Below are 24,357 nucleotides of genomic sequence, written 5' to 3'. Positions count from 1 at the left end.
AGACAGGACAGATGATGGGGGCCAAATGGCAGGAGGGTTAAACCCAGAAGAAGATGAGTGTGGACTCATCGCTGGGCACTGAGGTCGTGAGAAGGGTTTTAAGTTGGATGCTGACATGCTGTGTTAAGCTGAGCACATACCCAAGCCTGTGGGGGTTTACGTAACTTTCCCTTTTCCTCTTCAGCCTGTAGCCTGCCTAGAAATCTGAGAGCAAGCACTTTTCCTTATTTCTATTCAACCTGAAAGCTGCTGTTGCATCCAGCCTGCGTCGCATTGAAATGCAGGTGGCCTATGCAACAGTGTTGCTAAAATTACCAAAACTAACCACAGCCAGGGAAGGGGCCATTATCGGAAACAGATTTTATTGCCATGGAAACCAGCAGATAATGCCAAGTCCAGTCATTTTTATTCCCCCAAAGAGGGAGAGAAACAGAGAGCCTGAGAAGGCGGCCACCGAGGGAAAGCTATTGAGAGAAAAGAGCATGCTGGAGCAGGCTGGGAGACAGGAAGCCCAATACAGGGCCTGTCAGCCAGGGTCCAGCACACCAACCTTGGGCCGACCATCCACAGGAACCCCAATACAGGCCCCATGCTGTCAGGGAGCAGCTACAGGTGGCATGCATGAGTGACTTAACCATGTGACTTCCACACTAAGGTTCAAAATATGGGAAGCATCCAAACAGGCTCGGGTTAAAAGCTGCTCCAGAGGCTGGAGAGATGGCTCAGCCATTAAAGGCTAGGCTCACAACCAAAAGCTGCCCCAGAATGCTGCTGGCATTTCCCACAGGGTCAGGGAGCAATGACCTTGAGAGCAGAAGACCCAGTCTCAAGTTCAGGCTCTGTCCAGAGCGGCTTGCAACCTTTACCAAAGTGACAGAAAATCTTAGAGCCTAGGTTTCTTCAGGTGTCCTAAGACTGGGAGGCTGTGAGGATTTGGGGTGCATAGAAGCTGAAGCACTTTGCAAGGTGCTGGTGGTTTTGTTTACCTGTTTTTCCCTTTCATGTCACGGTGAACTCTAGAGTAATCTACACACTGACTGTGCTCTTCCATGTGGCTCTACAGCTTGGCAAATAGCATGTACTCATGAATAAAAAATGCACCTACTAACAGCTGCCACGAGCTATCCCTTCCTGGCTGCCAGACAGTTGGCTAAATGCAGGCCCGGGGTTTCTGTATCTCTACCCCAACTTTGTTTCCTGATTTGAAGAGCTCCATCCAGCTCTTGCATAGTTCCTGGCCTTCTAATGGCCTTGTAGGACACACCTCCCAACCCCGGAGAACCCAAATTGCAAGGGTCAGAAAAAAGGACATGGGCATTCTAGGAGAAGAGCGGGGAGCCAGGCACTAACATGGATTTTCATACAGGGCTGCAGTGAGACCTCCACAGGATGGGGTGGCCTGTTGGAAGAGCAGAGCAGAAGTAGGTAAGAAAAACCAAGGTGAGTCCATGGGAGCTATGAATGCCTACAATCTTTCCCCTGCAGGAGTGAGTAGGAAGTTCTGACTTCTGAGGGGTGTGGTCAGGGAGGCAGGTTGCAGGAAGCCACCGGTGGACTTGGAATCCCAGCAGTCAGGAAGCTGAAGCAGAAACACTGTGACTTCCAGACAAGGCTGGGGCTCACAGTGAGTTCCCAGCCATCCTATACTACATATTCATACCCTACCTCAAAAACAAAACAATCAGACAGGAAGCCACCAAGTCTACAAAGGGCCCTGATTTACCTCACCACCCCTTATGGTACGGCCCACAAGGGTGGTCTGTGGTCGCTCTTCCTGGGTGCAGAGCCTGGGCTGTGGGTAGATGAAATCATTGACCCCAATGCCTTTGCACACCCCCAGATGTTACCAAATCCTTGCTACTCAGAGTGTGTAATCTCTGGGGGGCTTGGGTGGGACAAGTGTTCAGCACCTTCTCTCCTGGAGATCTGTCTGTACATTCTAGGTTGAAAGGCATTAACCTTCATCATTTTCCTTTTCAGAGTCTCAGTGTCTTCATCAGTTAAATAGGAATATTACATTCTCCTACAGACCTACTAAGGACTAAAATAAAATTAAAAAAAAAGAAAAAAGAAAAAAAAAATCTGTCAGTCCGAGGACAGATCATCTGAAAAAGCTCTTGCTGTGTAAATATGCAGAACCTGAGTTCAAGTACCACAACCCATGTTGGAAAAGCCAGGTGTGCTGGGCTCAGTGGGTAAAGGTGTTTGCTTTGATGCCTGATGAGGGTGACTTGAACGAACCCATGTGGTAGAGAGGAAGTGAATTCATCAAGTTTGCTTCCCACATCCACATGGGTATTGTACTGTGGCATTTATGTGTGTACAAACACACACACAAATATTTTATTTAAAAATTTTGAATCAATCACACTGAAAAATTAAAAGCACCATACTGAGTGTAAGCTGCTGTTGCATTTTCTATTTGTTATTATACAGCAGGAGCCCCAGGCCCCACCACCAGGTGACAAAGGGCTTTCATCACAAAATGACTTGATGGGACTGCTCGTAACAGCCCTGCTCACACTAATGTCCCCCCTCCTCGCCCCAACCCTGCCCACATCTGCACACTCAAAACCTCATGCCATCAGCACTCGGGATGCAGAGAGGCAAAATGCGGGAGGGGACTCAGGCGTGAATTAGCAGTTTAAGGCAAGAATAAGACCATGATAAAATCCCTTCTCCATCCATCACAATGTAATAAGAATAGAACACGAATATGAGAATATCAACACGACCTAAGACTCTGAGCTCGTTGTCACCATTCTTTATGGCTGAGCCTTGTGAGACATGAGCATCTCATTTCACTACAAGCACCACGGTGTTGCCAGGGGACAGAAAGCGTGTCTGAGGCAGCTGCCCACTTGAAGACTCACTGGTTTGGCAGGTCACAGAGAAAGAATAAAAAAGATTGGAGCCGAAGGGAAGTTGTTTTGGATTTTGATGCTAAATACAAGTAAGGAAGCCACAAGCCTGACAAGGGTTATTGGAGGTCCTAAAAAAAAAAAAAAAAAAAAAAAAAGTTGGTTTTTTTTTTTTAATTTTTAAAAAGTGTGTGTGTGTGTGTGTGTGTGTCTGTCTGTTATGATGTAGAGAGGACACAAGCTCATGGCATGAATGTGAAGGTCCAAGGTCAACTTCCTGGAGCCAGGTCTCTCCTTTCCCCTTTATGTTGGCTCCAGGGATTGAACTCAGATCTCCAGGCTTTCTCCACAAGCTCCTACACCCACCAAACCCTCTTGACAGACCCAGAAAGGATATTTTTGTATGTCTCCAGAAATCTCTATCCCTCATTGCAACAGCCATTGTGGTCTCAATGACCAACCATGGCACCATCCAGGGTATGTTCCCAGAGCTCTGGAGTGGTGGTGTCACCTGTCCCTACAGCAGCAGGTGACAAGAACACAGGACAACAGGGGTTAGGCTGCAGGCCAATGAGCCTCCTACTCCGGGGCATTCACAGGCTATCACCTGGCTAACGCTACGCTGGCATCAAGGTCGAGGTGCACAAAGTCCCTTGGGGGCTTCCAGCCAAGGTTACTCTCCAGTTCCTACCACATTGTCCTCTCCATTTCCCGTCTCCCACTGAAACACTGAATTTTTGTTTTATTGTCTCCTTGCCCTTGAGTGCTTGCCTCTTCACCTCACTGATCAATGGGGCATCTCCCTGCCCTTCCAGCTGCACCTAAATGCCTCTTCTTGCCTCCTCACTTTTTCTTGGCTCTAGGACCCCTGAGAAAGTTCCCTGTAGCCCATTTTGCAGTGGAAATTAAACAGTCATGTTATTTGCCAGGAGCATCACCTGCATGGGACAACAAGCCATAGAGCTCTGGGGCTCTCTGCCTCCCTGCAGAGCACCAGGACTCACTCACCTGTGTGGGAAACCTGTTTGTTGAGGGGGATGGTGAGATGTGTCAGTGGATAAAACATTTGCTGCACAAGTCGAGGACAGACAGGTACAGCACCTATCTGTAATCCCAGCACTCAAGAAGTAGAGACCAGAGCTGGAGAGATGGCTCAGCTAATTAAGAGCACTAGCTGCTCTTCTGGAGGGTCCTGGTTCAATTTCCAGCAACCACATAATGGCTCACAACCTTATAGAACTCCGGTTCCAGGAAACCCAATGCCCTCATGTAGCCTATACCAGTACTGTACACAACATGGTACGCAGATAAACATGCAGGCAAAACACCCATAGGTATAAAATATAAGCAAAATGAAGAAAATTAAAAAAAATTGAAAAAATATCGAAATTTTTAAAAGAGGAGGAAGCAGATCCCAGGTGCAAGCTATCTAGCTAGACCAACTGGAATTGGCAAGCTTTGATTTGGTGAGAGTCCCTCCCTCAACAGATAAAGTAGGATGTGATCAAGAAAGACACATGACTTCTATAATGCACTCACACACACACACACACACTCGAATGTTTATTGAGCACTTGAAAGCTGAGACACAAAGATTGCAAGTTTGAAGCCAGTTTGGGCTTTTTTTTTTTTTTTTTTTTTTTTTTTTTTTTTATGAGTTCTTGCTACATACCAGACATGGGCAGCATCTTGCGGGCACTGAGACATTATCTGGAAAAGGAAGCCAAACAGCCTACAGTGATAAGGCGAGAAGATAAGGCGAGAATCTGGGAGTGCTGAGCTCAGCTCCAAGCATCTATACTCTTCCTTGCAAAGGTTGCATTTAAACAGAGCCTGGATTGAATCTAGGGATCGAGCCACACCAGCGCCACAGGATCAGAAGGTACACCACCCTTGCTGCTGGGATGGGCATGCTAGTGAATTGAGAAGGAGGGCCAGAGGCAGCATTTCTCTTGTGGCAATGACTTGAAGGGGGAAGTTTAAGGGGAAGGATTTATTTAGCTCAAAGTTGTTTGGGTGACCATTGGAAGAAAGGCTCTGGGCTAGCACAGCTCTGTTCACCATGCCAGGAATTTGCAGGGGCTGGCCATATCAGTGACAGAAAAGATTGAAACCAGAAGAGGAATATCCTTCAAAGCCTGCCCCTGGTGGCCTACAACAGTTAACCTAGCTAGCTCCAAAGGTTCCCCAGCCTCCAGAAACAGTGCCACCATCTGGGGGGGGGGGGGGGGGGGGGGGGGAGGACATTTCACATTCAAACCACAGCAGAGGATAGGATCGGGTGGTTCTGGGTTGGCTGTAGGTCACATGCAAGCCCAACACACAGGCAGATCAGGGAAACACACTAAGAGTTAAGAGGCAATTATAACAGGCCAGGTAGGTGATGGCAGCTTAGACCCAAAGACAAGCCACAGAACTGAGAGGGCTGTGGACTCTGGTTATGTCTTGTTCTTCTTGTTGTTGTTGCTGCTGCTGTTGCTGTTGTGTTGGCCTTGAACTCACTCTGAAGCCAAGGACATCCTTGAACTCCTGCCCGTTCTGCCTCTGCCTCCCAAGAACTGAGATCACAGGTGTGTGCCACTCAGATAGATTTCAGCTGTGTTCTGAGGGTGGAGACAAGACTTAGATGTGAAGGGACAAGAAAGCTAAGGATGACTTGACATAAACAGCCGATGAATGAAGTTTCCATGAACTAAATAAATTACTTCTCATACCTAAACCCATTACATGGGGGAAAAGGGCATCATAAGGCATCCAGCAATTAAGAGATAGGTCGGAGATCCAGAGGAAGGAGGGCAGGGTGGGCAGCAGGAAGGCAAAACTTGGGGGAGAAAGAATGCATAACAGGACTCCAAACAGGACTGCAGTGTGGCGACATAGGAGTGTGCACCTCCTACAGCACTACTAGATTCGGAGGAGGGGCTGCAGAAGGGGCTCAGCAAACACACACACACACACACACACACACACACACAGCTAAGCATGAGCATCACTGTGCTCAACCTTCTTTCAAACTTCAAAGCTCTATAAATTAACACCACCACCCCCATTTTATACAGACGAGGAAACAGAGACTAAAGGAGGCTGCAGAGCTTGTCCCAAAACACAGGATTACACATAAAGATCCAGTTGTTAAGAGATTTCCAAGTTGTTCAGGAGATTCCAAGTCTTTAACATCAGGATGAACTCCTACCCTTGACAAGAAACACCTGCCCCATGTGACCTAGGGAGAATCCATGTCCCTTTCTGTGCTCAGCCTCCCATTGACATGTCAAGGTCAGGCCTGACTTCCCTGATCCACTGCTGCTGACAACCCTTCTGCCTTACATCAGGGGGACCAGGGCAGGTGAAGTAGATTGTCTACTGTGTGTGCGCAGTATGCCCTGCTAGGAAGAAACCAGATAGGGAGGTGAAGCCATCCTGGGAGTATCTGGAACGCTGCAGAACCGGGGCCAGTGCCTGCAGTGCCAGAGCTGGGGATCCTAGCCAAGCTCCTGCACACGAATCGCTCGCAGCATATGCTCCTCATTTCATACATCATTTGCAAGGAGCTCTTCCTGCTCCAAGAGCAACTTGGCTTTAGCCTCTGTCTTTTCTGCTCCAGCTCCTGCCCTCTGCACTGTCCCCTACACTGCCATTAGCCAACACTGACAATATCTTCCCATAGGTTTGTGAAATTGCAGTTGGAGTAAGGGTAGCTGCTTCCTCGGGGTGGGCTCTAGGTCATAGAGAGTATGCATGATCAGGGCTGGAGGAATGCACGTGCCTGGGAAACACCTATAGTAACGTAAGTATGGACACACTGGGATTCGTAGAATACCTTGCATACCACCAGATGTGGGTTTCCACAGGAAAGTGGCAGTGTAGGGGATGCTGGCAGCAGGGCTGGTCCAGAGCATTGCTGTGAAGTTTGGCAACAGTGTGTCCAAAGGACTCAGGACAGAAGTGATGCCACTGTTGGGCTTCATATAGATATGGGCCATGTGCAGATCATCAGGCCCACACCTTGCACAGTTATCTCCAGGGCTGAGCACATGGTGGGGACTGAGTGAAGGACACTTTGTGTACCCACCAAAACCAATTGATGAAACCAACACTACCAAGGACTCCTGCCAGCACTGCCCTCTCCCCAACAGTGGACATCAAGGATATGATGGAGAAGGTCACATGACCCACATAAGGCCCCAATACTTCTTATCCATCCCCCCAACTCCTGCCACGTCGTCAAATCCATCTTCACTAAACTCTATTGTCCACCTTCCCCTCTCTCAAAAGCTGAGCCCAGAGCTCAGATCTCCATGCATACAGTCATCTAGAATCCCTGGCTTCCCCCTGCCTCACTACAGTGGACTCCTGGTGAGGCTAACATGAGGCTCCAGTGTAGAGGGGCAAGCATGGCACCATCCTGTCCTGGAGTGCCACCTTCATCCCCCTCAAATCTAAGCCCAAAGACTTGTTGGTTCCAGGAGCCCCCTGCAGGAAACAGCAAGGCTACAACCAAGAGCCCAGTGCTCTGCCTTTCCATGGAGCCTGAAGATTTGTCCTGTAGCCAATGGAGACAGCAGAAGACCAAGTCACTAAGGTCCCACCCTATCAGTCCAGTAGAGAAGAAAGCCAAGAAGTGACCACGTCCACAGATAACTCAGGTTGTTTCAGGCAGGGAGAATTTAAAAATCAAAAACTCACTGCAACACAAAATTGGGCCCTTAAGTTTCCTCCCTTGATATCACAACCCCAGTCTTTTGCCCTCTGATCTGCCCTATGTGGGTTGAGCCATGGGGGACATGCCCCAGGGCTGCCCTGCCAGCCAGCCTCTAGCTGGGCTAAGCCATGGGTGACCCAAGCAGAAATCGGAGAACAGGACCCGAGAGATGAAGGTGCTCTGCCCCTGCTCCCTCCAGACTGTCACCCGGGTGCCATTCCCAGTTGTCACTATAGTTTCGGCTCTCACTGGGCTCTTGACATCCCTTCCCTCAGGCCTAGGTCTCATAGCTGCCTACTGTCACCAGCCACTGCGTCCCTCAGATGGGCCATGCCTCTTCAAGTTTCCAGCTGCATGCCTGCCTTCTTGCTAAACCCCTGAAGGACAGACATATAGATGGGAGATAATGTGCAGGGGACAGGGCATGGACAGACAAGGAAAGTGTGTTCAAGGATGAGAAAGATGGGTGGAGGGTGGAGCAGGAGCTGGGGAGAAGATGAAGTGATGGTCAGACTATTCGGTGACTGGCTCAGCAATGGTCTAAAGGGACCTCAGCTGTGAACTGGGTCCTTGACTTGAACGATTCCTGCAAGGGAGTGAGGCATACCACTTGCTAGGAACCACAGGCTATGTAGAGAGAGCTGCCAGAAAGAGACGGGACCTCCCACCAAGGATAGAGCCATGAGGGAGGCACCTGGGAAGCCACACCCAGCCTCTGGGCTCCCCCTTTGCAAGAACCACCCAACCAGAGAACTCCTTGTGGGTGACCTCTTGTCTTAGTTACTTTGCTGTGATAAAAAGACCCTGATGACAGCAACTGAAGGGAGAAAAGGCTTGTTTAGCTTTACAGCTCCAGAGGGACTCTGCCCATTGTGGTGGGAAAGCACAGTGGCTGGCAGGGAAGGCACAGCAGCAGGAGCCAGCTGGTCACACTGCATCCACAACCCGGAGCCAGGATGAAGCACTGCCTGCTATCACTCAACTGACTTTCCCCGTCTCATATCAACCAAGGCCCCTGCCCAGGGGACAGTCCTGTCCACAGTGAAAACAGCTCTTCCCGTGTCAGTTGATGCAACTGAGATAATTTCCCAGAAGCATGCCGGGAGGTCCTTCTCCCAGGGACTCTAGACTGCCTGGTTGACAATCAGCTCTACCCATCACGCCTCCCAAAACCTGTAGCAGAGTAAGTGGTGAGACCCAGCCAGTTCAAGGAAGGTAGAAATGGTTCAGCCCTCGGGCCATGGTGAGCGCCATGAACCTGCAGTTGAGCACTATGGAACATGAGGGATGGGGCCTTTACCTCAGGTCAAGACAAGGAAATGGTGGGCTCTGCTTAGGACATATTGGCTCTGACTCCTCTTTGGGGACAACTGATAGGCAGCAGAAAATAGAAGGCACACTGTGGGGACCAGCTGCCTGGAGATATCAAGCTCATGGCACCAAAGACCTAAGCCAAAGGAAAGGGACAAACCTACTAGACCAGGATCCCACAGGCATGACTCACAGGGCCATTGCAATGGGGACAGAGTGGGTATGTCTTCACAGGTACCATCCGGAATGCCTGAAGTTTTCATAGCCAGCTGCAGAGCTCCAGTGCAGGACTATAAATCAGGAACTCTCTCTCCCCAGACACAGCCTGACCAGACTAAGAAGTGGCAGAGGCGGGGTGGGAGGCTGGTGGAAGGCTGCCCACACACACACACACACACACACACACACAATCATTTCCTCCCCTGGTGTGAGTCCAGACAGCAATACAGAAGAAACACAAATAGTTGTATATGTGCCCCTCCACAGAAGGAAGAGTCCCAGCCTAGGGTGACAAGCCATAGACCAAATGAACCTACTAGATCTTAAAGATGCTTGGTGTTCAGAGACCTGATACTGGATAAAACCTGTAAAAGAGTGAGAAGTTCTGATTCCTGTAGTGAGATAGTCCTTCGATCCTTATTTACCGCAATAGATTCCCTCTCCAGAATGATGTAGGTCATAAGCTTCCCTTGGCTTGGACTCGGGAGCCCTGAGCTGGAATAACAGCTATGCATGTAGGTACACAGAGATGCTGCTAAAGACAAGAGGGAGAATGGTTATCTGGGCTGAAAAGTCAACCCAGGCACAGGCTCTATACATGTGTCTGCCATCTTCTTTTATGGCATCTTGGGAAAGCTGGAGTCAGGTTTTATCCCCTCCACAAAGAAGCTGGGGCTCAGAGAAGTACAGTCCATGACATCCCCACAACTGGTCACAGTGGGGTCAGCAGGCAAGCCCAGGACTCTAGTGGGAAAAACCTGGGCCATCTGCCCCCTAGCCTGAGTTCCCTCTGTAGCCCTGGAGGCCGACAAAAGAGCTCAGGTTACTCTGCGCCCTACAACCGCTAGCTTCCATCACCACTTAACGCTCTCCTTCTAGCTTCACCAGGCAGAGGCTGGGTCCCACCTACTGCATCCACTACTCAGAATGGAATGGAGTTCCAGCTGCACAGAGAATATGCACACCTTCATTAAAATTAAATTATTACTTTAATAACCTCAGGGAGGACGTGGTACTTCCCACAACCAGTCTGTCAGCATCCCCCTTGAGTCCTGAAGAGCTAAGCACCGCCTCAGAACACCAGGCACTAGTGTCCAAAATGTCATGTCCTGATGCATTTTTCTTTCCTCTTTCCCAGGGCCACAGTAAGGGGGCATCTGGCCTGGCAGTTTCAACTTCCAACAGCGAGCTATATGGGGTGACCTTGAGCCCTGGGGCTCTTCTGACAGTTGGTCTATGTGGGTTCTGGCTTCCCTCTCAGAAGGAGATCCAAGCTAAACATAGCAAGTAAAATGTACCTCAGAGTGTGCATGACCTCCTGAGAGCTATGTGGCCAGCTAAAGGAAGCACGGGGGCTTTAAGTCCATACAAAGCTTACACCCAACTCTACATCTTCCTGGCCACTTCGTCGTGTGGCCTTGGTATCTTTTGTGGGTCCTGCACAAAGGGACAGGTGCAATCTCACCTGGGAAGAAATAGCTAGCATTGTCACTCACCGGCTCTGCAATTTGAGCCAAATTACTCCACTTGTCTGTGCCTCAAATTCTCCTGTCATCTAGGATGTTAGGTCACTGTGAACCTTGAGCAAGATGGCAAAGGTGAAAATACTCTGTAGATTGCAAAGTGTGGGGCACATCAAAGACTTGGGAGCTGAGGGGAAGGCAGGATCCCAAAGATGCGAGGCAGACCTCAGCTGTGGAGCAGCAAAGATGGGGGAGGAGCATGGGCTGGGAGACTGGGAATGAGTTCTAGTAGATTCTAAGTGGGCTGGGGGGGACTATGTGCCTGTGGTGTGGGAGAAAGGACCCAGAGGAAGGGGAGTGGTTCAGGAAGATTTAGACACAGGAGGCTGGGGTAGGGGACCAGGATCCCATACTTCTCTAGGATAAAGCAAGAAGTAGCCAAGCTCTCTGTGACTGAGCTGCGTCCTAGCCACAGCTCTCTGGCCCTCAGTTCCCTCTCTGTAAATGGACCTGATAAACCCCACTCTACAAAGCCAATGTCAGGCTAGGCAATCACATTTGAAAAGTTCTCCGCCTGCAGTTGGTGTTCAATAGACACCACCCACTGTTACAGAAATGCCTAGCAAGGTCCTAGTATCAATGGGCCTGAGTTTTAGGCTATGCGGTAGACATCATCAGACCTGTGTCACAGTGTTCTTGGGACTCTAGAAGGCCGAACATGGTCTATTTGAGACTGCTAAGCACGGGGCCTGGCCCCACAGGGGCACTCCTCAAGGCATGGACACCTCCTGAAGCAGCTGCTCTCCATCAAAGGCCCTGAATACCAACATTCATAGGAACAGCTCAGCCCTCCAGTGGGAGTTCTCCAAACTAGGAAGAGAGCAGAGGCCCCTCCCACAGCAACCTAGTCCTTCCAGCTGAGAGGCCAGGCACCCTCAGCCCCTTGCCCTCCAAGAAGACCTAGCAGGTGTGTTTGAAGATGAGCAACCCAAGCTTCACCCTCTACACGTTCCCCCGGCTCAATTACAGGCTCAATTTTCTTTTCTGTTTAATCCCCAAATCAATATGTGTTCATACATATTTAATCGGGAGACTGTTTTTATTAGAGTGGGGATTAGTTTTACATCTTTCTCCCCACCGATTAGAAGCCATGCTCCATTCATGAGGGAGCCGGGTAGAAGAATGAAAAGGAAGGCCATATGTAGGCGGTATCAGAGACAGAGAACCCCATTCATGGGCCTGCGTGTCTCCCACACAGACCTGGGGCCCGGCTGCCTCTCGCTCTCTCTCTCAGGTGATAGCCTCAGCCGACTTCTCACGGCCGGTTCCTCCAAAGGTCCTAGCCCAAGGCCGGTTCCTCCTAGCCCAAGGCAGCTCCTAGCCTTGCAGACCTGTCCGCTATGAGGTAGAACAAGGACAAGCTCTTTGCTGGAGGTCAGAAAGGGGGACTCCATCCCCAGCCTTGCCTTCTAGAAGTAATAGTACCTCCTTCTAACTCTCAGCCAGCTGAGCCGAATAAATTATCACCCTTCCACAGGCAGCAGGTAATCACCATCACACTCGGCCCCAGATGCCATCTGCTTCTTCACTGAATCCCACCTAGGCAAGCTTGAAGGAAGCAGAGGACACAGGACATGGAGGTCATTGTGCTGGCCAGAGACAGGCAAGGACAAGCAGTCACTGGAGCCACAACCAGAGAAGGCCTCGTGGCTCTGCAGGTCCCTGAGGGAGCAAACATCTCAGGCAGGAGTGCACCCGGCACCAGCTACACTGTCATTTAATCTCTGAAAGACCCCTCCTAATCATATAATTTTCCACAGGGAGAACCTGGGACTAAGCAGAATCAGAAATGTCCAGTGTCACAGATAGGAAGTAATAGCACCTAGCATTGCCAGGGCCTCGAGGCTACAGGTCTGTACACTTACCTGTTGGGCTGCCTTGCCACCTCTCCTGTTGTACAGTGATTTTCTTATCCCCTCTACTGGCTGCTCCAGGTGACATCTGCAAACAGCAATATTGTGGGAGCATCAGTTACGGCAAGCAATTGCCATTGTGGAGCCTGGGGAGTCCTGGTGTGGTCCATGCTGTCTCTCCTTCGCCTCTTCACTGAGTTGTGCCTCACATATGTCCACACTGGATACTTCAAACAGTTCTGAAGTCCGCGCTAGATCCCCAGTTGGAACATAGCCAGACATGGTTCCTGTCATACATAACTCCATCTCTGGGTAAGGGTGCCAGCAGGCAGAGCCGAGGTCCTATGACCACGCACCCCTGCCTGGGCTCTCTTCCCACCTCAAGCTTTGCTCTGTCCATCACCAGCTTCCTGAGGCTTACCCTGCAGTTGGAGCACCTGCTTGTCATGCAGTCTATATAAGCCCAGCTTCTCCATGGAGAACTCAGCCTGGATCTGACTGACTACAGCAGCCAGATCTGTCTCGGCCATCACTGCATGTTCATCAATGTAGCAGAAAGCAAAAATGGAGAGAGGAGTGTCTTTGCTGTCCATCATCCTCTCGGGAGTACATCGTGCTGCCAGGAGCAGATGTGTCTTGCATCAAAAGAATTCTACGTTATTAAAACATTTTATATGCCATATTCTGTAGATCTTTGAAGTGTTTGAAGATACTTATCCACGGATACTGAAATATATCTCTGTATATCTAGAAAATCTAACTAATATGATATTGTTTGACTATTATAAATGTATTTGTATATATAAATCTGTATTTCTTAACTATACATTACATTTTAATTGAGCTAGATAAACACATCTTAAAAAAGAGTATATATATGTATATATATACATATATATATACAGTATAACAAAAGTAACCTTAAATTTATATCAATAAACTAAAGTCCATACCAATGTAAAATATTTTGAGATTAACAGTTGTCTTTTTTTGGATTAAAGTAGATTTAATAACCTACCCTTTTATATCAGAGGAAGGGAAGGAAGGAAAGGAGGGAGGGTAAACTCGGGGGGAAAGAAGAGGAGAATGAAGAAGAGGGAGAAAGGGAGGAAATGTGATCCCTTTAGAAACATCAAGTGTCCGGTGCCCTTTGTGTGCCTGCCACTGTGGTCTGGACTTGTTCTGGGCCCACAGGGCACACACACATAGCTAACAAAACAAGGGCACCTGCTCTGGGAGGGTTTAGTCCCCAGCATTTAGTCTCCACAGAATCAGAGGTTTGGGCCTCTCTTTTCTGAGTTGCCAGAGGATGAGGGAGCAGCAAAAAAAATCCCACAGCCAGCGACCCCATGAACTTGGCACAGGAACCAGCTGGGATAGCCCAAAGTGCCTAACAGAGGCGACTGAAGTACCACGATTGCATTCAAGACCTGTCAGGCACCTCTACATCCCATGACCCTAGGGAAGTGACCAGCCAAAGGGTCCCTCAGACCCTGTCAAAGCTGTCCAGGAGCCTCCTCTGCCTGTCTCTGCTCACACTAACCACTTGGCAGTTGGTGTTTAAGGATGGATTAATTCCTGAACAAAACAGATAACGTAGGCAGTGTGATTCCTCATTTAGCTGTCAGATTGGGATAAAAAATGTATGCGAGAGAAAACCCAAGGGGGAAAAAATTGGATAATGATGAATTGTGACTGAATGCTCCAAAGAAACACACACCGTCTCCCCCATCATGTTGTGCCCGCTGTCACTTAATTTGAAATAATCCTAAGTGTGCAGGCTTTCTCCTTGGTACTTCTTGATCTTGGAAGCGCTTGGTGTACCTCAGCTGGCTACGAAAGCAGAGCAAATGTCCCCTTAAGGCGTCCTCCTGCCCACCTCCATGCCACCAGGTCTTTCACACCCCAGAAGGCTCCTTTGTACAACTTCACAGCATTGGTAAGAGGCTCACTTGGAAGGGACGGGGAAGAACAAAGACAAACTTTAGAGATGATAAGTGTCAACTACACCTGGATCTGAAAATGTTTTGCAGAGTGGAGTACTGTGACAAGGCAGGGACAACAGATCCAAAGAGCTTCAGAGATCTGACGTTGTTTAGCAGAAGTGGGCAGAATGAGAGCGAATGCCTTCTTCTCTAGTTTTCTTTTGGCCACACAAGACCGGTGAAAACTTAGCAACTCAGGGAGCCCTTGCAGCCTAGGCCAGCAGCCTTACCCCTCCAAAGATCCCAGGGCCATGTGAGCATTGTAGTTCTGATGACACATAAAACTAGGCAAGCTGCCTGCTTTTCCAAAAGCCTTAGGTGACATGTTGGGTGACCTCAGGAACACATTTTCCTTCTTTGTGCAACAGGAAGTGGGTCTGAACCGCCTCCAGGTGTCCTTCAGGGACTAAAAGTAGCTGGCTTCTGGAACATTCCCCAAAGCCTAAACCCAAGTCTACCCAAAGATGCCTAGAAAATAGATCTGAAGGTGACCCATCCCATGGGAGAGAGGAACACAGTCTATTCCCTAGGCAGATTCAAGGGTGATCAGATATAGGGATCCCACAAAATGGCCTCCCATCAACCTTGGGAAGCAAGAACTGCAATTTGGTTTTGTTTATGGTTTTATTTCTTGTGAAGAACCTGAGAGATGGAATATTGGATAGACGTCATGATTGCAAGGAAAGTCCTTTATCACTGAGCTCACCTGGACCCAGAATTCCATGCTAGAGATGGAAACAGAGGCTCAGCAAGGTCCCTTGCCCTGAAACTTGGGGTCATGATGGCATGCTCACCCCAGCATCCAGCTCACCACCACATCCAGAGTTCTACCTCCAAAGCACCTCTGGGCTCTCCACAGATCTCCATCCAGGCCCACCATCGTAACCTGAGCCACCGCTGTCCCTCCCTAGAATTGCTGTGCTGACTCTAACTTGGGTCTCTGTCCCCAGGATGGATCCGGGCCACCATGAATGAGCTAAACATCCTGTGGCCCTCACTCCTGGGTTCCCCTTTGACCCTTTGACCTTGGCTGAAATCCAGCTCCTGTGCCTAAGAAGCAGCCTCCTCTACCCCCTGCCCACCTCCTCATCCTCACCTCCCACCCTTCCCCTTGCACAGCTCTTCCCTGAGTGAGAGTTTGCTTGGCATCTCAGTCTGTCTGTACTGCTCCCTCTGCCTGATGCCAAACCCTCTTACGTTCTTCCCATTTGGCTCTGTCATTTTAGCCTCCCTTTTAGGTATTTCTCCCTCTTTGAGCAGCTTTGTGAACCACCCTGCTCCAACCACATTCATTTCCCACCCATCTCTAGTCTGCCAAAACTTTGGCACCTCCTGCCTGGCATTCTACCAAAATGGCAACATGCAGTACAGCCTTCACTCAAAGTAAAAGGATTGCAACTGCCCATCATCTGACTGAGCACGCAGCACCATCCAGCACACAGTAGGTGCTCATGAGCCATATGCTAGACAAATGATAGAGTGAATGAATAAACCAATGAGAGAGAGCTTTCCTTCTTCGCATTCCAAATGTATAAAAAGCAACCACAAGTCCATCAATAAGGCAGGCATGCTCCTCACCACCTGTCCTTGGCTGGGAGTCGGTGATGGATTTGCGGAGGTGATGCATGGGAGCGTGAGAAGGGCGGAGTGGACGCATGGAAGAATAGAATATAGATTTCTATAGATTAATCATTTGTCATGCCTGCCACTGGGCATGCTCTCACCCTCCCTCCGTCCTTCCCTCCCTCCCCAACCCCCCCCAACACACACACACACACACACACACACACACACACACACACACACACCACTTCCCAGGAAGCACCACTCACACTGCCCTTGGACTGTGCAGCAGGGGCAGTTTCACAGATGCATGCAGAGACACCCCAGCAAATCTGCATGGCACAAAAGTCCCAAGCATGCAGATACAGACTCAAATTCATCAAATCTTTATTCTCAGTTTCCCCGGCATGCACATGCGTGTACATACACACACACACACACACACACACACACACACACACACACACACACACAATTACTCCTGACCCCCACATATTCACTGATCTCTTCTTGTCTTAAGTCATCCCTAATTGGTAAGTGCCCAGATGTCCTGATTATGAACCACAAGTCTCTCCACAACTGAGACAGAACACCCAAGTACTCCACCCATCTCTCTGGGGAGGAAACTACCACCTATGGATCCTCAAGCACTGTGATTCTACTCTTAGTAAACTGAAAAGTGTTCCTATAACCCAGGAATTTCTTTGTCCCTTGCTTTGCAGAATCCCCACATCCCAGGTAAAAGCATGGGGACAAGTCTAGGTGAGCATAGAGGGCAGACCCTCTCCCTCCCGCAGAAGCAAGGACAGCAGCCTTGGCCTTTTCCTGGCTAGTCACTCCAGTTAGAGTTGGGAGGGGAAGACTCAGGGACAACTCGCCTAATCCCCTGAACACCACATCTACCCTCCTGGAGGTGCCTTCTCTGCTTCTTGGGTGCCCCAAGACAGCTTTCGCCTCCTTAATCCATGCCCTTTATTCCAACCTTTACTAGTACTGCCCAAAGACCCCCTAACACACACACACACACACACACACACACAATGCCTACTGGAGTCCAGGGCCCCAAGCCTTCATGCAGCTCTGCTAATTATAGATCTGAGATAAAATTCACACACACACACACACACACACACACACACACACACACACACAGTCTTCAATCTGAAGACCCATGAGCTATGTGAGTGTCCTGTGTTTTGTGAGTCCTTTGGGGCCACCTCAGGGCTGATATTTCCTGCCTCTTTATGATCTGGAGATAGCTGGCCCTGCTCCCTCTCCCAGGCCCTCCTAACCCACAGGTTCCCCCGTGCTTGCCATCCAGTCAACCTCAGAAACCTTGACATTTTGCTTCATGTTGTCAATAACAGTCTTCTACTCCTCATCCCTAAGTCTCCATCCTGGCTTCCAGGATTTGAAAGCTATATTCTTAAATACCCCCCACATACACTCTCCAAAATCAGAAGCTTACACATCCATGTCTCCTGAGTCCAATCAGAAGGTGAGTCATTGTCCACTAACTCACTGATGAATGACTGACCTTTCTGGGTTATGTCTAAAAGGATGGATGGTTCCTCCTCCAAGGTCTTGCCCTGTGGAGTTGGCCATCCACAGAGACCCTGACATTCACAAAAGAACTGAATCCAAGGGCTGATAGGCAGTTCCAAACAGGAGAACAGCTGTTGTTGGCTGCAGGCTAACAAGCAATGACCCCAAGCAGGCCTCAATCACATCAAGGGTAATCAAGAACTTGCCACAAGAAGGAGCCCTGGTTTATGCCCGGCTCCTAAACAGAGCAGATCTCTACATGTGGACAGAGGGCAGCTCCCGAACAAACAAAGAACCAGAACTTCAGTTCCCCCCTTAGATGCCACAAACCAACTCCCTTATCAAGGAGCTGTAAATGAACCTCTGGGTACACTGAGCCTGGGGAAGATCATGACTTCCTTCCAGAAAGCCCTTGATTTCCTGCCACAGTAGCTTGAGATGCACCAGAAGAATTTAGGCTGGGAGGGAAGGGGTTTCTTATTTTCTGCCAGATTCTGCTCCCACCTTGGAGAGCCCCTCTACACTAGCATCTATGGATGTGCAGGCCTGGAGAGAGGGTGGGCCATGAAGCCGCATTCCTTTGCCTTTGATCTCATCTGCACTCAAGTTGCTCTAGCATCCAGATAGGGTGGGCTGTCTCTTCCCATCTCCCTTTGAAGTCTGTAAATAGAGATGACTATAGATTGCAGCCATTTCAGCAGCCTAGAGTGGTGTGGTGCTGTCTCTGGCCTCCTCCTGTTTTGTCTTTAGGCTGTGGGTTCCATCTGTAGATCCCTGAAGCCCACACCAGACTCTTCCCTCCCACAGACCCCGAGTCTCTGTGCAGGAATGACCCAACATCTCTGTTTGACCTGCTCCCAGGAGATGGCTCTGAAGTCACTTTACTGGCCCTAAAGAATGGTGCTGAGCATGTTAGAAGATGCAATTGTGACTCTAGTCCTGTATAATCCAAGAAGAATCAAGACCAGCTGGGGAACTCCCCGTGGTGCTGAAGTTAGCTGTGGCCCTACATCATCTGAGAACTCACAATCAATACCCCAAATGGCACTCTGTCCATTCAGTGTGGCACTGAATGGGAAGCTGGGAGGCAGCAGTCCTCCCTTCCTACTACAGCTCATACTTCCTCCTGGAAAACTGTCTTTTCCCCATCTTCCTCCTCCCTCAACTTCGCTCTCTCTTCAAGTTCCACCATCTGCCTCTGCAGTTACAACTTGCCAGCACTATCTCTTAACATGCTGCTGGCAACCAGAATGACCATTTCAAAACACAAATCAGAGACCTTAAGGTCCCTCCCCCACCAAAAAAAAATCACAGCCATTGTTCTTGGTCCCACCCTAAGTGTACGGTAAGACCCTGTTGCTGAAGGCACAACAAACTTTGGCTGCAGGCATAGAGAAATCAAGTTGTAATTGACCTAAAAACTTGATCCCTATTGGCTAATTTTCATAGTGTCAGAAGGTGCTATGAAGGTCACTGGGGAAAGCAGCTATCTCTGGGTATTACCCAGCACTGAACAATAAATGCGGTAATACCAACTTGCTATGTAGTATGTGCCCACTGATGTAATAATGGCATGGCTGTTGCGGTGGTAACCAACCACTTTCTAACTAGGCTTTAGGCCAATTAGGTAATTTGTGCCTGGTGCTACAAATCTAGTCCCTGGATTAAGGAGGTCACAAGCTCCTGGGGGGAACCTATTAAGAATGTTTTGCTATATGGGCATATTGCCAACTGTCCTCTAAATATTGTCTATACACAAAGATCAGTGTTGCTCTCAACTCTGGCTAGAGAAGCTTCTTCTGCAGTGAGTATTGGTTAATATAGACTCATAACCAGACAACATTCTAAAAATAGGTGATTGTTGAGTTCTCAGCCCAAATGAAGCATTTATATCAAGTCCACCAAGGCTCAAAGAGGCAGGGAGCAGAAAAAAATACATGAGCTAAGGATGGGCGCTGTGAGGTGCTGTCTTTTGGACACGACATGGTTGTTGTGCTTGCTATGCAGCTATGATGTTCTGCTCAAAGCCAAACCAACAAGAACAATCAACATTCCATCAGGCTGTACCAACTGGACTCAATCGGCTACAAAAGAAATAAGGAAGAGGGCATAAAAATGGGAAGGGAGCATGTTGGGGGATGTGCTGGAAGCCTTGCTCCAGACAGTTCGATGGCCTAGGATGGACGTGTGAAGTCTGAACTAGGAAGTGACTGTGACCAACTGTTATTCAAACAAATGGTCCCAGATGGCCTGGGCTGTTTTTATTTATACAGTTTCAATGGTTTGCATAAACAGTTTTACTATCAGGTTTGCTTTCTTAAGCTTCTAATAATATTTACAATAGTTACTATTTGTTCCTTGCCTCTTTCCCCTTCCATCCTCCAAGTTTCCCACCATTAACTTTTTGATCTGTATCTCTACTGTTAGAAGGATAATAGTCTGGCAAGCCACAAAGGAAGTTTTCTAACTAGGCACACCTACAGGTGAAACAGTGTGCCCAGCTGGCAGCATAATATGCCGTTACAGCTTCATGCAGGGTAAGAGTTTTATCTCTTTGGTTAATATTTACATCTGATAGGGTCTTAGTTCTCATGATCAACTCACCGGCCAAAGCTGGATTAATCCATTCTACATTCTGTACTACTCTGTCTCCTTTGGAAATATTCCAGATTTTTCCATTTATCCTATAGGCAACATAATTTAGAAACTTACTCTTAATACTTGACACTGTTTATCCCTTGTCCTTATGTCCATCTCTCTTAACAACTTATGGTACAGACACAGTTATTGGAAATGAAGGAACTGTGGGTTACCATGATTCTACTTCATTCCCTGTTCTCTAGACTGCTCCATTAACTCCTGATATCATCTATTCAATAACATTTCTCGCATACTCTTGTGATTAAAATCATTCTTTCCAGAACAGTTATGCAGATGTGTAATATTAAACATTGTGATCCACTGTGACTAAATCAAGCCAGCAGTGTGGCTAGCATGGTGAAAGCAAGGAGAGCAGGTAGCACACATGCTCTCAGGGTCATGTGCAGAATCATTCAACAAAGTGTCCACAGGTGTGCTATTCTCAGGCCTTGTTCCCTAAAGAAGCCAATGACTCCTGCCAAGGATGCCAATGGTGGATGGGAAGGGACAGCTCAGAGTGAGTAGGATCAAGAAGTATGAAACTGACAGGAATAAACAAAGAATACTCAAAAAGAACAAATAAGTAAATGAGTACAAATCACATCACTCCTTGCTAGAAAAGATCCCCAGTGGCTCCAACAGCAACTGCAGTGAGGATTGAATGGTGTACTTATTTGACACACCAAACCCTGCAGAGCTGGGTGGACCCCATCTGGCCCGCCAGCCTCATCGCATTCACTTTTATTTGTCCTACCACTCTTGCTCTGTCCCTACTCCAGGCCTCTACTCACACCAGAATCAAAGGACTACATTTAGTGATGATCTCCTTTTTAACAGAGTCCCCACATAGTTTACATGGCAAGGGTCAGGGCCAGGCTTGGTAGTTCATCACCTGTAATCTTAGCATTTGGGAGGCTGAGGCAAGGAAATCACTGAAAGTTTGGTGGACTACAAAGTAAAATCATATCTCAAATATAGGTAGGAGCTGGAGATACAGTCCAATTTCCAGCAGTGTGCAGGCAGACATGGTGCTGGAGAATTTACTGAGAGTTCTACAGCTTGATCAACAGGCAGCAGATGGAGAGAATATGCACCACACTGGGTGTAGCTTGAGCATATGAGACCTCACAGCCCACCCCCACAGTGACACACTTTTTCCAACAAGGCCACACCTACTCCAACAAGGTCATACCTCCCAACAGTGCCCTCCCTATGGGCATCTGGGGGCCATTTTATTCAACACTGCACCCCACTACCATGAGCTGAGAGATAAGGATGGCATGTTCCCATGTGGAGTCTTCTCTGGGGCCCCACATACCATTCTGACATTGTAGATACTTTGATTGGTTGTTTGGTTCTCTGATTGATTGATTGATTGATTGATTGATTGATTGATTGATTGGATCCGAAGGAACTAATTGACAAATGTTTGGTGAGCTGAAGCCCCCAGCCAGGTTATCTCACCATTTATTCTAGCAGATGAGGTTTGTTTATTGGGAAAGGGGTGTATGCATGCCCATGTGCATGTGTTCTTTCCTTCACCATGTGGGTCCCTTGGATGGAAAGCAAGTCATCAGGCTTTACAGCAAGTGCCTTTACCCACTGAACCATCTTGCTGGCCCTACCTCAACTTTTAAATCCCCTCTTGAGTAGAACAAATGTGAGTGTATCTCTAAGAGAGAGAGAGAGAGAGAGGGAAGGAGAGGGACAGAGAGAGAGAAGAGCCAGTTCCCTCTTCAGCAACCAGTGCCTATCATGCCACTGAGGGCCAGTGATCTCACTTGGTTGCGGCATTCCTGAGGCATCCAGACTCCATGTTCTTAGAGGGCCTGAGCCATCAGCCTAGAACTCCACTGACCCACCCTCTTGGAAGGTCCTAGCTTAAACGAGACTCCTCCAATTTTAGAACCAGGGCAATAGCTAGATCACAACGATTCTGGAAGCCCACAAGAGATGTGGCACTAGAAGAAGTTCAAGCCTGGAACCAGACCCTCCACTCCTGAGCATTCCCTACCCTGAGGTGTGGCCTGAGCTATTTACTCTCTGCCTGGTTCCTGCCAGGAGACCCAAGCCCTTTGGTGGCCTTCTTTCCCCATGCTCCATTCAGGAGCATAGAACACAGCTCTGAGATCTCCACTCCTCTCTCTTTCTGTCACCTTCAGTCCCCACCACCCCTGACCTGCTCACTCAGCCAGGCCCTGGGTTCTGTTCTTGAGAGCCCTGGTCTTCACTTCCATTAAGTGCAAGCTCTCTTTTCTCAATTAGTCATCCCTGCCTCAATAAAACCAGGGGGAGGACCCTGCTTCTCGCCTTCCAACCCTCTCTCTGAGCACCTTGTGAAGGGAAGAGAAGAATCACAAAGTGACACCCCCTTGCAGCTCCAGGCACTTTAATGAATTCCAGCCTTCAGGGACAACGACGTCCTGTTAACAGTGCCTGTGAAAAATGAGGGGAGGAACAGTGAAGCAAATTTCTTTTTATTGACTTTTAGTGAGCTATTTAATCCAAACAGCTCATTATCTGCAATATAAATATACTATATAATGGATTTTGCAATAAGAACAATTAGTTTTGCAATTAGCATGAGAATACGCTTTCCCCAAGTGCAGAGGAGGCTAGGCCCAGACACTGGGGGCTGGGGTAGCTGGGAGGGTGGAGGTGGGTGGGGATAAAAGTCAGAAAGCAACCCCAGGGCAGAGAGGGCAGGAGTACACACTGTTCCCCATTCCCACACCCCAGTATGACCCCAGATCTGTAGGGCATTGCCAGTAAAGAAGACACTGGAGCCCTGCTGGGTAACACACAGGCTTGCATGGATCTGGGTTTAGGCTCAGCAGCATCTCCTCCCAGCTGTGCAGCCTTAGGCAGATGATATAAGTAAGCTTTCTGAGCCTCTGCCTCCTCCTTGGAAAAGAGAATCATTGGGACGCTTCTTTGTAGACTTGTTATTGTCATGAAGGTCATGCAGAGGGACAAGCCAGTTCAGCCAGAGTATGTCCTCCGTGAACATATCCCAGGATGCCACTCTGATTTGTTCATCTCCTGGGCCAACCACAATGTTTGTCTTGCTTACCACAAAATGCTTAGTGTCTGGCCCTGCCCATGGCAGACAGTGCATGCTGTCTGCTGGGTAAATATGGTCAGGTGAGTGAAACTCAGTGGCGGCTTGGCCAAGGTCTGGTACACAGCCACTTAATAAATGTTCGCGGAATGCATACTGCTGAGTAATGAAAACTCAGAACTCACTTCTCTCCATATTATCACAGACAGCATCCTCGTCACAGGGAGGCTTGCCACTAAGCATAGTGACAGAGGCCAGTCTGCAAAATCCAGCATAGCCAACATGCCCTGCAGGACCCCATCTTTACTGACTTTTCCCACCCCAGCACTCTCTGCTGCCCTCTTTAATAAGCTTCCACGGAGCCAAGGTCTCCCACCAAAGCCCTTTTCTCCTAGGCCTCCTGAAGGGGGACAGGCTCAACACCCATGGCTCCTGCCCAGAGCTGGAACGCTACCCTAGTAAACACAAGCACAGACACACACAGCTGCTAGGACAGCAGCCTGGGTCTGTGTCTGAGATTCCCACTTTCTAGATGGCATTAGCAGGATCCTGGGACCTACCTCTAAGCTCTACTAAGAGTATTTGACCTCTGAGTGCCAACCAGGCATGAGTTCTCTTGTGCCCTTCACCCAAAGGTCACCTTAACTTCACACGGAGGAACAGGAGAAGGGAGTGTGCAGGGGAGGAATCTCCAGGCACTGGGAGGGTCAGATCTGTCTGGGGCCACCCTGCTAGCTGATGGTGAACTAAAACTCCATTCTCAAGCTCTCTGAGAGTCAACCTCTTCCTGGGGCCCATGCTGGAAAGGGAAGACAGAGAAGGAAGTGTCCTCCTAAACCTCCAGTGCTCTGCCTCCCCCAGACCCAGCAGTAGGCTCAAGCCAGCATGGAGAAAACAGGAGAGTGCCATTAACTCAGAGCCCAGGGTCCCCAAGACAGCCACAGGGACACATGGACTGGGCAGCAGCTGACAGGATTCCTGTTCTCACCAAGGAACTCCCAACCTTGAGCTGAAGTGACCTTTGCCCCTCCTGGAGGCTACTGCAGCCAGAGGCTGAAATTTGTGGTACACACACACACACACACACACACACA

This window comes from Phodopus roborovskii, unplaced genomic scaffold, assembly GCF_943737965.1.
Source record: "Phodopus roborovskii unplaced genomic scaffold, PHOROB, whole genome shotgun sequence".
Taxonomy (NCBI): domain Eukaryota; kingdom Metazoa; phylum Chordata; class Mammalia; order Rodentia; family Cricetidae; genus Phodopus; species Phodopus roborovskii.
The sequence above is the reverse complement of the archived record's forward strand: the minus strand, read 5'-3'. Positions refer to the sequence as shown.